Raw genomic sequence first — 14,685 nt, 5'->3', positions numbered from 1 at the left:
AATGCCCTGCCACAGGATTGTCATGGCATTGCGGGAGGATGAGTCCCCGGAGCGGCCCCCCTGGAACATAATCCATGGACCTCAGTGAAGGTCCATGGAGAGTCTAGCTCCAACTTCCCCCGTTGTCGATCCACCCACTCATCGTGCTGTTGTGCCTCCGGTATCTGAGACCGTAAGTCCACTGGCTCCCGAACCGCAGAGGACTCTATGGGCAGATGTGTCATTTAGTTTTGTGGTCAAAAATTGGTATTGTTTTCAAGAATCTCTTATCCTGCAAGGGATCTGTTTCAAGACCACAATCTCCTTTTTTCTATATTGCAGTAATTCTTCCCTCAGTCTTCTCGATATTTTGTCCCTTATTGTTCTTTTCATAAATTTGACATGTAACTCCCTAGGCACTTTGTGCCTCCTTTCTTTTTTTTTATAACAAATTTTATTGGTTTTTTAACTTTTACAACAGAATGCTCAAGACACACTGTGGTGGTTAGATGATCAATCATCCAGAAACAAAATCATATAATACCTCGAGTAAATACATTAAATGTCCCCTCTCTATTTCCCTCAAATAATATAACCTATTTAACATAATCCATTTCTACATTACATATCTATAAATCCTAATCCTGTTTTTGAACTTTATTAATTTACAGATTAGTCCAATTTGATCTTAGATAAATGTATTATCACTTCGGGTATCCCTTCTAAAATACTAATCCAGATATATTCTAATTCTTAATCTCATACATCATTAATTTTATCACAAATCTCTCTTATTTCTTCAGATAACATTTAAATCTCATTCAAATAGTTATCATGTCTAAAAAAAGAGAACACATCTATTATTACACAAAGCATCGTCTTACTAGCTTAACACACTCAATTAGTTGTTAAATCAACCCGAATCGCTAAAAACCTCTTTCATATTCTTATTCTCATTCCATTACAAAAAATTTTTCATCCAAATAAACATATTATTCCAAAAAATACATTCTTACTCTGTTTAACTTATATTCTAATAAACGCAAATTTTCAACTCTAAATCTTAGTCCTTAAATCAATCCATATTTCTCAAAACTTTTTTAAACCATTATATATAATTTTAAATTTCTCTTTTTAGTCTTATTCTGGCTTTCTTTTTATGCCAAGCAGGTTTCCATAACAAGGCCTCTATTTCAGCAAATAGATCTCCCATTATTGCTTGTGTAGCGAAGCTGTCTGAGAGTGTTTGCAGGAGCTTGGTTGGGAAGGGAGAGATTGGGACAGCTGCTGCTGGCTTTAGGTCTGGCCGGCGTGGCTGGAGGAAAAGATAGAAAAGGGAAGGAAAGGAAAGGCCTGGGGTCTGCTACTGTTGCTGTTCGTCAGGTGAAGGTAAAGGGACTGGAAGTTTTATTTGTTTCTTAAGGAGGATATTTTAAACAGAGGCTAGAGCAGCGGTTCTCAACCTATGGGTTGCGACCCCATTTGGGGTCAAACGACCATTTCACGGGGGTCGGCAAACATTTTTTCCCCTTTTCCCTAGCTGTGCTACTCCCTCTTATTGGCTTTCGAAAGTGCCACAGATGGCACGCAGAGCCTGCCTCTCTCCTCTTTGCGCATGCGCAGCTTTTTCCAATATAAAGTTAGGAAGTTTCGGTTTTGGAGCACGTGGCAGAAAGCGAAACAGAGAAGAAGCGGCAGAAAGTGAGAGAGAACAAGCAGCAGAAAGCAAGAGAGAGAACAAGCAAAAGCGGTAAGTTTTGAGTGCCTTAATTCTTCTCCCTGCTTTAATTATTATTTTTTAAAAGGGGAAACGGGGAGAGAAGGGCGGGGGGGAGGGAAGAGAGAGAAAGAGAGAGATCTAGTTTTAAAGAAGCGAAGGGAAAAGAAGGGGCAAAAGAAAAACCTTGGCTCAATTGGAGCAGGCTCGGTCCATTTCTCAGGCTGCCCCGGCCGGGGGCAGAGGGGGGGGAGAAGGGATCAACGCAGTTTCCACTCGGAGCCAGCCGAAATTGTGCCGGGGTTGGGCAAAGGAAGAGGGCCAAAGGCTGATGCGGAGGGTCAGAGGCAAAGGGGGTGCACTGGGTCTAACCCTGAGGGCTGCGGAGGGAAGTGGGGCGGAAAGTGGAAGGGAGGGGACGGGTTGCTCGTGCCTGGCGAGGCTCTTTCTGGAAGGAAACCCATGTAGAGTGGTGCGGGGTTCCGTTCTTGTGGTGAGTGGTGGTGAAGGGCGGGCGGCAAATCTGGGAGGACCCTCGAGCGGAGCGGGTGGTTTCCTTACCTCCGGTGGGTTCAGAGACCCCTGCGCCCCTTCCTTGCTTGCTTGGAACGAGGGGGCAGCAGCCACCCCCGAGTCACTCATCCCAGCCCTGTCCCGCTTGTAGATTGTTGGCCAGACCCCCACCCCGTCCACCTCGCAGGTCTGTCTGAAAGCAGCGAAAAACTTTGCCACAACCTGGCGGCTGTGCCCGGCTTGCTGAGCGCCTACGTGAACTTCCGAGTCTCCGAGGAGGAGGAGGTGGCGGTGGACTGAAGAGACAGGGTCGCCATCCTTCCCGCCTCAGTCTTCTGCTTCTTCCTCTCAGAACCGGTTCTTCCCGGTGGCCCCTCTTGCTGCGGGAAAGTCGAGCCTGGCACGGCCACCTCTCAGGGCGCTACCTCGTCGGTGCTCAGGAGCCCCATCCCCTCTCCCTCCCTCGTCAAGCACAGCCGTCCGATCCGCCCGCCGGTGTCTCTCGTGTTGCAATTGGCTCGGCACCGGCTGGCCTCGCACCGCCGCTCCTGTCAGGTAGCCCCTCCCTTTCACGAAACACCACCCACCACCGTCGCTCCCCTGCCTCCAAACACTGGCACGCTTGGGAGACAGCGATCCCTCGGAGGCTGATTGGCGCAAGTGGAATGGAGGAGGCGTGGCTTCGCTTTCTAGTAAGATGTGGTGTCGCTTTAAGAAAAAGAAAAATTATTCCAACTCCCCGTCCCATCCCCCCTTTTGGCAAAATGTCTCTGTCTAGGCAGGGACACGTTGGAGAAAGCGATGGAAAGACGCAGACAGGCCAGTCCATCCTCCAGGGCTCCTCCCGTTCTCGCTGACACCAAAAGTGAGGAAAGATTTCTGGAAACTTTTGATTTCCTTTGCCAAACATACAGCCTGCCCCCTCCACCCTAAAATAACACATTGCCAGGAAATGGAATGCTGGCTGATATTATTATTATTATTATGGTTGGTCAGCCAGATGTTTAGACTGGATTTGGCATTTTTGTCCTATCGAGTCCTTCCCAAGGACCTGGGACAGGCAGGCGTGTTATGCTTTGATGGCCTTCAAACTATCTTGGCAGAACGTAAGCTGTTTCAAGGCTGCCTTTTTGCAACTGAATGATGGTGATTTTGTTAATGCCAATGATGTTCCAGTAGTGCTCCAGATGTTATTGATATTATTATTCTACTTTCCTAGGCCAGTCTTTTCATTCCCCCCTTAAAAGGCTAAACTTTATTAGCAAAATGGGGGGGGGGTCTGTGACATGCATCTGTAATTCCAGTCAAAGAGGAATTCGCTCTATTGAGAGAAGAACTTTTTTCTTTGTAGCTGCAATCTTCCCTTCTTAACTCTCCCACATCCCTACCCCATTTTGATGGCTGATTCAGAGGAATAGCCTGGAATAGTTGGAAAGGGTAGACTCTCCTGGAGATTTTGTGGGGAGAGGAAACTCATATGTCAAGAATCCTCAGCAGATGGGTGCTTGTGTTGAAATCCAGAGAAATGGTTTTTTTCTAGTTACAACCTGTGTCATTTGGGGGTGGCCATGTCCACCAGATACAGAGCTGCAGATACCCAGAACTGGTCCTGCAACCTTCCATTGTCTCCCACTGACTCAGATCCACTTAAAAAATATTCCTCTACTCTGCTTTTTTCCAAGTACAAACAAATGCTCAAAGAAATCAGCTTGGATTTGGAAGGAGGTGGCATCAGTATGCTGATGGCATTTTGCTTGCCTTGTGTTTGGCCCAGAATCAGTGTCTGAGATCAGTAAGGGGTTGGGAGGGAGCCAGTCAACTAGCTGAGCTGACTGTGCAGTCAAATGGTGTCAGTCTGCTTTCCTTTCTTCCTGAATGAATCTTCTTCAACTGGATGCCCTCTTGATGTGTGGATTAGAATTTGCCTCAACTGATGCTATCAACTGGTGATCTGGAAATACAGATCTTTGATACAGTTTTGGTAACTGCTGCAATGTGCTGCCTACGATTTTTGGTTTGTGGTTTGGTGATCTCTGTGGTATTCCATTTCTAGTTTAAGTTTCTGTTACTACTAAACCTGTTTTAAGACTTTATCAATTTACAATTTCCATAATCAAATATTGTTTTACATCAACAGATTATCACTTCAAGTATCTCTTCCAGATATGTTCAAGTTCTTAATCTCTCTCATCCCTCTTTTAATCACCAGTCTCATTTATTTCTTCTTCCAATAATAAGTAACTTAGTTAAAAAAACAATGTTAAACCTTACTTCATTTCAATTCATTTAAAGGCAGGGTAAACATGCATTAAAATACATGCAGCGGCGGCACAGCATTAATGGTGGCTGGGGCTGTCTTTCTTGCCACGCCCACTTGGTGGCCGTGCCCACTTGGTGGCCACACCCACTTGGTGGCCACACCCACTTGGCCACACTCACTTGGCCACGCCCCCGGCACACGGCAATGTATAAGTGGGTTTCAGGTAATTTTATGGTTGGGAGTCACCACAACATGGGGAACTGTATTATGGGGTCACGGCATTAGAAAGGTTGAGAACCACTGGGCTAGAGAGAGGGAGAGAGAGGAGTTTTATTGCTACCTTCATAAGAAGGATATCTCAAATGGAGGCAAGAGAGAGATTGTGTAGAAAGGAGTTGGCTGAGGCTCCTAGCCTCAGATTTTAACAATAAAGATAAGGGGGGGAAGGGCTTTGACGCTGAAACCTGACTGAAGAAGAAGCAACAGAAGGAGAGGAGAGATTGCTGGTGGCTATTGTTGATGCAAAGCCTGGAGGCTATTTGGATTGGGACTATTGCTGCTGCTACAGGTTTTAGACATTGTGGGGGAGTTGCCCTGGGGGATGAGTTATTGCTACAGCACGCGGACTGTTGTTGTTTCTACTACTGTCTGGAGCCAGGGTTTTCCTCCCTCAGTCGGATTTCATGTTTGGCACTCCTAGCGCAGCCTACATCAAAATCATCTCTCAAGAATAAATGCCTCCACCTCCAAAGCTGATCCCTCGCTCTCTCTCGCCACTCAGGAGGAAGTTGGGTATTCCTAGGATAAAACTGATCCATCGAAACCTCTCCCTCCATCTCTCCCTTACCATCCAGAGACTCAATTGGAGTAGCTGGGCTCACCTGCCCCAACAACATCCGATCCTTCAGCCGCACCGGAAGGCCTGTGATATTCCGAACTTCAACTGAGATCTGCCCCTTTTCCTGCTTCAATACCCGCGTGGAGATTACCTCTGGAATCAATTCCACTCTGCAATTCTGTCCCCCTGGGCCAGACTCAAGAATGAGATACGGCCCAGGCTGCTCCCAATCTAACTTAACAGAAGCCCTCAGGCACACCACTTCCCCAGGTTGTATTACCCTCTTTCTCTTATCCAATTTCCATAACCGCCGCACTCCTTCTGCAGGGGCCTGCTGCTCCCGCACCAAACCCTGACATACTGTCTGCAGCACAGGATGAACATTCCCCATTAGCGGGCCCTTCCCTATTGGAATGACTGGGGTAAGTAACCGCCTAACTAAACTAGTATTAGTCCCCACAATCAATGAACCCTGGCTAACTCCCAGGGGGCGAGCACATACAATAGCCAAGGTATCCAAGGTCCCCGTATACCCAGCAACAGAGGGCCCAAACGTCAGCTGTATAGGTAAACATCCATCATAGGGGAATTTTTCAGTACCAATACCACAGATCTTCAAATCACCAACTCCTGTATGGGTATATGTGTCAAATACTTATCATAAAAATCCCTACATAATAATGTCACCTGCACACCTGAATCCAAAAGAGCCTTAGTATAAATACCCTCCACCTGCACCGGCACCACTGGGGAGGGACCCACTAACTGCTGAGGAGCCATGGCTTTAGCCTCTGCCAGTTCAAGGGGTGGGGGTTTCTTACTGAAGAGGATACCCCCATTACTCTCATTTCTTGGGGATTCCCAAGAAGACCCTCTCTCACCGGGGCTAACTGATATCACCGGGCGCCCAGCTAACTCCTTCGCCTTGACAATTTCCCAAACGCACTGGGTTCCCTGATCTTCTATACAATTATGGACATACACGCTTATAATGCCCCATGTCCCCACAATTATAACAGACCACTGATCTCACTGGATTATTATCCCAGGCGGGTGGGCCCATCCTCCCATCGGTTATTCCAACCCGACCTCCATGCAAGGGTGGGCCACCCACTGTTGACTAAGAGGCTATCATCTTGGTTAGCTCCTGTATCTGGGTTTGCATCGTGGTTATCCAGTCATCCTCCTCCCTTACCTCTCTCACTCCTGGGCCTAAGGGCTGTCCTACCAGCAATTCAGCTGTCACCCCCTTAGCCTCCTCCACAGCCTCGGTTGCCTGTACCCTCCTTATAAGCTCGTGATATCCCCAGGCATTCCCGGGAGAGTTGTTCTATCCTGGCTTGTTCCACCCCAGCTGGGTCCAATCGCCCCTTCTCCACTACCTGATATAATAATCTATTCAGGCGCCTTATATATTCAGAGAGCTTCTCACCCCTCTTCTGATACATATGTTCCAACTGGAACAGTAAACTAGATACCGTCTCAACTGACCCAAACTCATCATGCAACAAAGAGAGGTAATCACCCACAGTAAACTGTCTCTGACCCAATGTTAAACTTCTAATGGCCTCTGCAGCAGGGCCCTTTAAGCTCTCTCTAACCCGTTGTCTTTTCTGGGTATCCAGTATATCCCACTCCTCAACTGCTTGTATTGCCTGCTCCATCCAGGCTTCGTATTCCTCTTCTCCTTCTGGTACTGGTTTTGTCCCCGAAAAAATACGTAATTTCCTATATCCGGCCCCTGTACAGCAACCCCCAATCGGATTTTGGGCAGAAACCAAATTTCCCCCCACTTGGGTAGCCCCTACTCTTGCTACCCCTGTAGATAGGGAAACACACTTCTCTTTCTTCTGGTCTAATGGTTTGGTCAAGGGTATGCCCTGTACAGTGGGAAAAATCACCCCACCCTGGTATCTTCTGTTAATTGCAGACTTTGAACCTGAAAATACTCTGGGACACTCTGTTTCCATTCCAGCAGTACATAAAAATGGGGGAAATCCTCATTTACCCTTGTATCTATCACATATACCCTTTGGTCTGGGACCACACCCTTAATGTCTGTAAAATTCACTCCTCTGACCAAACATTACCAGGGACCTTCATTACTACACTTGTCTTCACTTCACTGTTCTGCTCCTCACACCACCTGGTGGCCGCATTAGAATCCATATTGTTCTCCTGTCTCATATCCCTACACAATACTAACACTTCCTTACTAAGGGGAGGGGCCAGGCAGGAAATCCCGGACGAGCCCCCACGTGTAGCGTTACCTCCTCAGAGGCTGCCAGAAACCAGGCCCTCCCAGCCCCAGCCCCCTGTGTCAAGCCCTGCAGTAGTATTCTTTAGGAGTTGATAAGATGTCTCTTCCAGCTGGAGCTCATGCAGAGTTAGTAGGTAGCCGGCTCGTCAAGTAGGTAGGTAGCTTGTCGTCAAGGAGGGGCTTCCAGGAACGAAAATAACCAGTCACAATAGTCAAGGCTATGATGATATCCAACAGCCCAAGGCCGGCATAGCAGCAGGAATAAAAGATTCCTCAACGATCGTTCAGACTCAAGTGGGATGGAGGAAAACCCCGGCTCCAGACAGTAGTAGAAACAACAACAGTCCATGTGCTGTAGCAATAACTCGTCCCCCAGGGCAACTCCCCCACAATGTCTAAAACATGTAGCAGCAGCAATAGTCCCAGTCCAAATAGCCTCCAGGCTTTGCATCAGCAATAGCCACCAGCAATCTCTCCTCTCCTTCTGTTGCTTCTTCTTCAGTCAGGTTTCAGTGTCAAAGCCCTTCCCCCCTTATCTTTATTGTTAAAATCTGAGGCTAGGAGCCTCAGCCAACTCCTTTCTACACAATCTCTCTCTTGCCTCCGTTTGAGATATCCTCCTTATGAAGGAAGCAATAAAAATCCCCTCTCCCCCTCTCTCTAGCCTCTGTTTAAAATATCCTCCTTATGAAGAAACAAATAAAACTTCCAGTCCCTTTACCTTCACCTGATGAACTGCAACAGCAACAGTAGCAGCCCCTCCCCTTTCCTTTCCTTCCCTTTTCTATCTTTTCCTCCAGCCACTCCGGCCACACCCAAAGCCAGCAGCAGCTGTCCCAATCTCTCCCTTCCCAACCAAGCTCCTGCAAACACTCTCAGACAGCTTTGCTACATTTGTAATATCATTTGGGTCAGTAATAGACCTCCCATCCTCTGTTTTTGACGCCTGGCTCCTGTCTGCTGCATAAAACAATCATGTCCAATTTTATAATTAGTAGTTGATTATCAAAGTTGTCATAATTCTCCAACGGTTGTCATTTCAAGTCCATTTCTGTTAATTGTGCAATTGTAGATAGTTTAGTTACAATCATTTTTTGGTCATCCAAAGTCTCCATAGGTTGTATGTAAATTAATTCCTCTTCTATTGTTTTTTTATCTGCAGAATAATCAAATAGAGTCTGAAGATCAGTTTGTAAGTTCACAGTAGAATTTCTATTATTTCTGTAGTACTCTTTCTTATTTGGGAACATATTTCCTCAATAGCTTCATAAATTTTATCCAGTATGAGTTTACAATTGAGTTGTAAATAAGAGTTCTCCATTTCAGTAGTAACTAAATCCAATCCTGTTATCTTTTAGTGGGGGCTGTATTCCAAAACATTTAGTCAGTATCCACCCCCACCAATAACAGTTGTTGGAACAAAAGTAGAGACAATTGCAATTTTAAATTTCTCCACAAGGTGTCCTCAGTAAACTATGAAAGTCTTTTCCAGACACCAAAAATGACGCTAGCAAAGTCAATGAGCTGTGAACTCTCTTTTCCGGCTTCTCATAGAGTTGGTTTTTTTTCTTCCAAACAATAAAGTTTTATCCCTTTAAAAAAATAAGTCCAGGACATAGAAAAATAATATTCTCCAGCTTAGAAAATATAATAATAAAGTTTTATAATAAGGATTTTTCCAGAGCCCCCAAGTAACCAAAAATAAAAATAGTCAATAAGAAGTTGTTTTCCTTTGTTATGGAAAGCTCTTTTCCACAGATAAACAGAGGCAGCTCTTTCAAAGCAGGGAAGAAATTCCAAAAGGCTTTTAACAGGAGAGTAGTTAAGCAAAGAGAGAGAGGGAAAAGTCTCACTGGGATCATCCACAATGGTTTGTTTAGATGTTCTTTTGACTTTCAGCTGGAGCAGCTAAATGACCAGCCATGTTACTGGCTGATCTTTTCTCCGTCGGCCCTGAGGAGCTGCCTCAGACCGCGGAAGGAGCTGCCTCCTCCCCCCACAATTGACGAGAGTCCTCCTCATCGGTAGTCACCCCTCCAGGGTGACTTTTTGACCCAATTAAGGGTCTACCGGCAGAGGAAAAGCAGATAACGAAGAGAGAAGTGTCTTTGTGTATGTGCACCTACTGCAACCCAAAACCGGAAGTCTTTGTGTCTCCTTTCATAGCTTGAATTAACTCTGTATATTTGATCTAACTCTTCTTGCATTCCTTCTTTCTCAATTTCCAGTGCTTCCACCAACAAGTTTATAACTAATTCTGTTAAATCTTCTTCTTTGTCTTCAGGTATGTTCTGGAGTCTTAAAAGGTGTGAGGCTTTCTCCATCTCCAATATTGTAACTGTATCTTCCAGACTTTTATTCGCTGTAAGTCTTTGATTTTCTACTTTTATTTCCTCTATCTTTTTCTCTGATTTGTCTTCCATTTTCAGAATTCTTTGTTCATTCTTTGTTGAAAATTCTCTAGCTATGAGTTTATATTAACCTGCTTATTAGCAGTCTACATCTTGATGAGGTCCTCATACATGAGCCGCAAGTGGTCACAAAACCCCTGGAAATCATCCAACACTGGACTAGGCTGGACAAGCAGGGGTGCGGCCCAGTGGGCTACAGCAACAGAGAGAAGGCTGATCATAAACTCCACTTTATCCTGGTCAGTGGGGAAGTCTGCCGCTCTCAGGCTGATGAAGAGCTGGCGTTGCCTGCAGCAACCGGCGCCTCTCACACCTCTCCTCTTTATAGTCCAGCCAGGCCGTGGCTACTTAGATTCTCTTACTTTTCCTGGAGAGCCACCCCACCACCCTCTGTTGTCTTGCACACCTCTCCTCTCTGCACATACTTGCATCTGGAACAAGCCCCAGCTGTTCCTCCTCTTCGCTCAATTCAGACCTCTAACACAGCTGTCTCTCTGAGTGTGCATAGATGGGCCTGGCTCCGCATCTGGCTCTGTGTGATGACCCGGGCACAGCACAGAGGCAACACAGTCAGCTGACAGTTCAAACTGCCCCTTTATTGCTCCAAAATGTTCCCCAAACGCTCCTACGTCCCTGACAAGTCTCAGAGCAAAGTGGCCACACACACACACACACACACAAACACACCTTCAACAGCCTCTGGCTGCAAGTAGTCCAGCACAAAGCTGGGAACACAATGGCTGCCAAAACAAGAAATCCAGCAAGGCAAGGACTAAATCAATTAATCCAGGAACCAAAGGAACAATGCAATTAATCCAAGAAGCAAGAAATAAAACAAGAAGTCCAGGAAACGTCCAACGACAATGGCACACAACCCTCCATGAATTCAGCGTTTGTCCTGACAAACATCCCTCCCCACAGCATCGATGTCAGAACCCATATTTTAAAGGGCCTTTTCCTTTTTATTTTTTCCTTTCTCTCTAAACCCAAATTGCATTCTCTTCTCTCCCTGGGTTCTGCCATACTCCTGGAGGAGAGGCGGGAAGCACTTGCGGTTTATTGCCTTGTTTCCTCTATTGCTACAATGTAACACTTTGCTGTTTCTGCTTTTCTTCCTCTGTGAACTTTCTCTCCCCTGTTGTCAGCTAGAAAGGGGGGAGGAGAATGGAATGCACCTCCAGCAACTGTTTTATCTCCGCGTTCACAAAGGAAGGTGCAAGGAGCCACCTAAACATCGCTGCAGTCCGGAGACGGCCTGATGTTATCTCCTTTTTCCCACAATGAACTTAATACCTTGGGATTGGCCTGTTTGAACTGATCAGATGAACTATGGGGTGGGGTTATGCTTGGGATACTTTTTACCTATTGATCTGGTGGGAAACCCTCAGATCCTGTCTATTATGACTACTGTCAGCTTCTCCTAATAAAAGCTCCTTTTGGAAGAAACTGTTTCCATGAGTTCTACTTTCTTAGAATGAGGTATTGAAGTGGGCCCTGACAGTCTCTTTAAGTCTCAGTCCCCAGGTGTGTCTTGTGGAGAGGGGCGGGGTACTCTCCTCCTGAATAGTCAGGACAGCAAGTGCTGTTCCCGCCTTCTCACCACTGTCCGTGCTTGAGGATCAGGAGTGGGTGATCCTTGCTCATTGCCTGAGCTCTGTCTCATGTTTACTGCTTAATCTCTCTTGGTCATCCTGCCCCTCTTTCTCCCACCTTATAAGCCATCCAATCCTGAAAGGCCCTGGCCTACCTCAGCCTGCTTCTCCCCATACTCCTCCGCAGATTCAGGCTTTGACGGGGTCATGACACTTTGAGTCTTCTTGCTCCTCAGAGCCTTCTGCAGACTCCCATGTGAACCCAGGCATCCCTTCCTCCTCATCCGATTCATCTGACTCAGCTGCTAGATCTGCTGGCAGTCGAGGAACTACAACTGCCTCACAGGAACATATAGCCAGGCCCCTTCCAAATGATGTCTCCAGGTCTCAAATACCGCCTTAATGGCCAGTAACTCCTCTGAGATGGTATAATTGCGCTCAGCTGGATTAAGTTTCCACAAATAATATGCGTAAGGGGAGAGAGTACCGCTGGGTACATGAGTCTGGAATAACAGTGCTCCGATGGCCATGTCAGATGCATCCACTTCCACAAGAAATGGTTGGTGTGGATCAGGCTGCTTCAGGATGGGCTCCTGCATAAAGGCTTGCTTCAAGGCCTGGAAAGCTTGTTGCTCTGGGGTGCTCCATTAAAACATGGTCTTCTTCTGAAGGAGCCAAGTGAGGAGCGTGTTCAGGGAAGCAAAGCCGAGAATGAAAGTCCTGTAGTAGTTGGCGAATCCAAGGAGTGTTTGAACATCTTTGACTCAATGTGGGGGTTACTAACCATACAGGGACCTGACCTTGCTTGACTCCATAGCAATGTCCACAGGAGAAATGCAATGTCCCAGGAAGTCAACGGTTGATTGATAAATTTGGCATTTCTCTAGTTAGGCATACAGTCAATACTCCCAGAGCTGTTGGAAGGCCAGGCATAGGTGCTGATGATGACTCTCCCGCAAAGGGGAGTAGATCAGCATGTCCTCCAGATAGATCATGACAAACTGATCCAACAGGTTCAGGAATATATCATTCATGAAATGCTGGAAGAGTGGGGGCATTGGTCAGCCCAAACGGCATGATGGTGTACTCGAAGTGGCCATTTGGGGTACTGAACGTAGTCTTTCATTTGTCACCAGGCCAGATCCTGACTAGATTGTAGGCTTCCCTCAAGTCTAGTTTGCTGAAGACTAGACTGGACACACAGGAGTGTGGCCCATTGGGCCACAGTGCCTGAGAGAAGGCTGATCATAGATCCCACTTTATCCCGGTCAGGGGGAAGTCCTCAGCCCTCAGGCTGGCATTGTTCCAAAAGGGCTTGATTAGCATCAAATTTATCTGGCATTGCTACTGGACATTTCTGACGGGATTGTGGAGCAGCATTAGCTTGAAGCTGAGCAACTTGCACTGAGGAGATATTAGTTTTATGCACTGTCACTGGCAATCTCTTTTGTTTGGGGCCGGGAGGTGTGGTATGTGCCAGTGTGAAGTCAAAACCAGAATCATTCAAAACCTTTGTTTGCTCTGAGACAAAGTCTATAAATACATCGAATGGTGGAAATGGCAGCTTGAATTTCCTCTTATGTTTGAACCCGTATATTACCCACTTCTGCTATAGATCATGAGGGAGCTTCATGACTATGGGGTTGATCCCCTTGGCCGTATCCAAGAGAGAGAGTGCTGGCAGGTCACTCTCTGCTTTGGCAAATTGTATTTTCTCCAATAAGTCACTTAGTTCTCTGAGTTTGTAATACTCCCTGCTAGAAATTTTAGGGAAATTCTCAATCCTCTTAAACAGTACACTCTCAATTGCCTCTGCTGAGCTGTAACACCCCTCTAATCTGTCCTAGATCTTCTTAAGACTGGTTCTGGGTATTTTATATTAATGTTCCTGATCCTACTGGTATGCTCAGCAAAGTCTTTAACTTTCTGGCCAATTGTCAAACTTCCCAAGTCTTTTGGTGTTCAGCTCACATTTATCAAAGAACTTGGCAAAGTCTGTGATGGCTTGATTTCTGTGTGGGTATGCTGATAGTACACTACTGTAGTGTGAGTGTGGTGTGTGATTATACCTGTCAGGCAGTTCTGCTTTAGACCAGCTGTTGAGGAGTGAAGGGAGTATCTTGGTGCTGTATGGTGACTGAGACTTGCAGTGTGTAGAGAAGTTGGTGTCCTCTGCTTCATATGTGTTGGACTTTTCCTGCTTATAATACTGAGTTGCTTCATATTGGTAAGAATTCTCTTGTTTGCTGCACTGAGGTTCCGGGTTGACTTCCTGCTCTGATACTGGTGGTGTGCAGATGATTTTTGTGATGATGCCCTTTGATTCCAAAAGAAAGAAATTAACCCCCTGCTGCCAGAGCAGCAAATGCTCTGGGGACAGAACACAAAGCATTTGTAAGGTTTTGTTCCTGCATGAAGCTTTTCATGGAGCCTAAGATGTGCATTCTGAAAATAGTTCTTTCCACATTTTCAACCAAGGTTTCTTTCACGGTTTCTGAGGTTGGCTTTTTCACGGAAAAATTTCCCACATCTCCATTGTGGATTTTCAGATGTCTAAAGCCTAAGTCACATTCCACGCATTTATGGGGTTTTAGTCTAGGGAGGCTTCAGAGAGCTTTGGCATCTTTTCCAGAGAAGGATGTCTCATACTCCAATCCTTGTCTGGCTTCACTTCCCACATGGACCTTCCTGTGGGTCAAAAGGAGGGAAAAATGATTTCCCACACTTTAAGCATTCATGGGTTATTTTGTGGGTTTTTTGGAGTGCTGCTTGTGTCTGATGGTGGATCCAAGAGTTTCCCACACTCCATGCTTTCTGGTGGCTGCTGCCCTGCACTGATTTTCTACTATGTTGATTGTTCACTTGCAGGTAAGTCTTTGGTCATAATCTTTTATCCTCTGTTAAAAGAAAAAAAGTAGGGGAGAATTGTATTTCTTTTTATATACAATGACAAAATCTTAGCCTCGGAAGGGTCTGCAAAGGTCTTCCAGTTCAACCCTCTGCCCAGGGCGGGGATCCACAGTACACTCTAGAGAAAATCTCCAGTGATGGAGCCCCCACATCTCTAGGAGACAAACTTGTGCTATTCATTTATTATAACCTTTTCTTCTTGGTT

Source organism: Crotalus tigris, unplaced genomic scaffold (assembly GCF_016545835.1).
Source record: "Crotalus tigris isolate CLP2741 ecotype Arizona unplaced genomic scaffold, ASM1654583v1 scf7180000017600.4437325, whole genome shotgun sequence".
NCBI lineage: Eukaryota > Metazoa > Chordata > Lepidosauria > Squamata > Viperidae > Crotalus > Crotalus tigris.
This window is presented reverse-complemented; position numbering follows the sequence as displayed.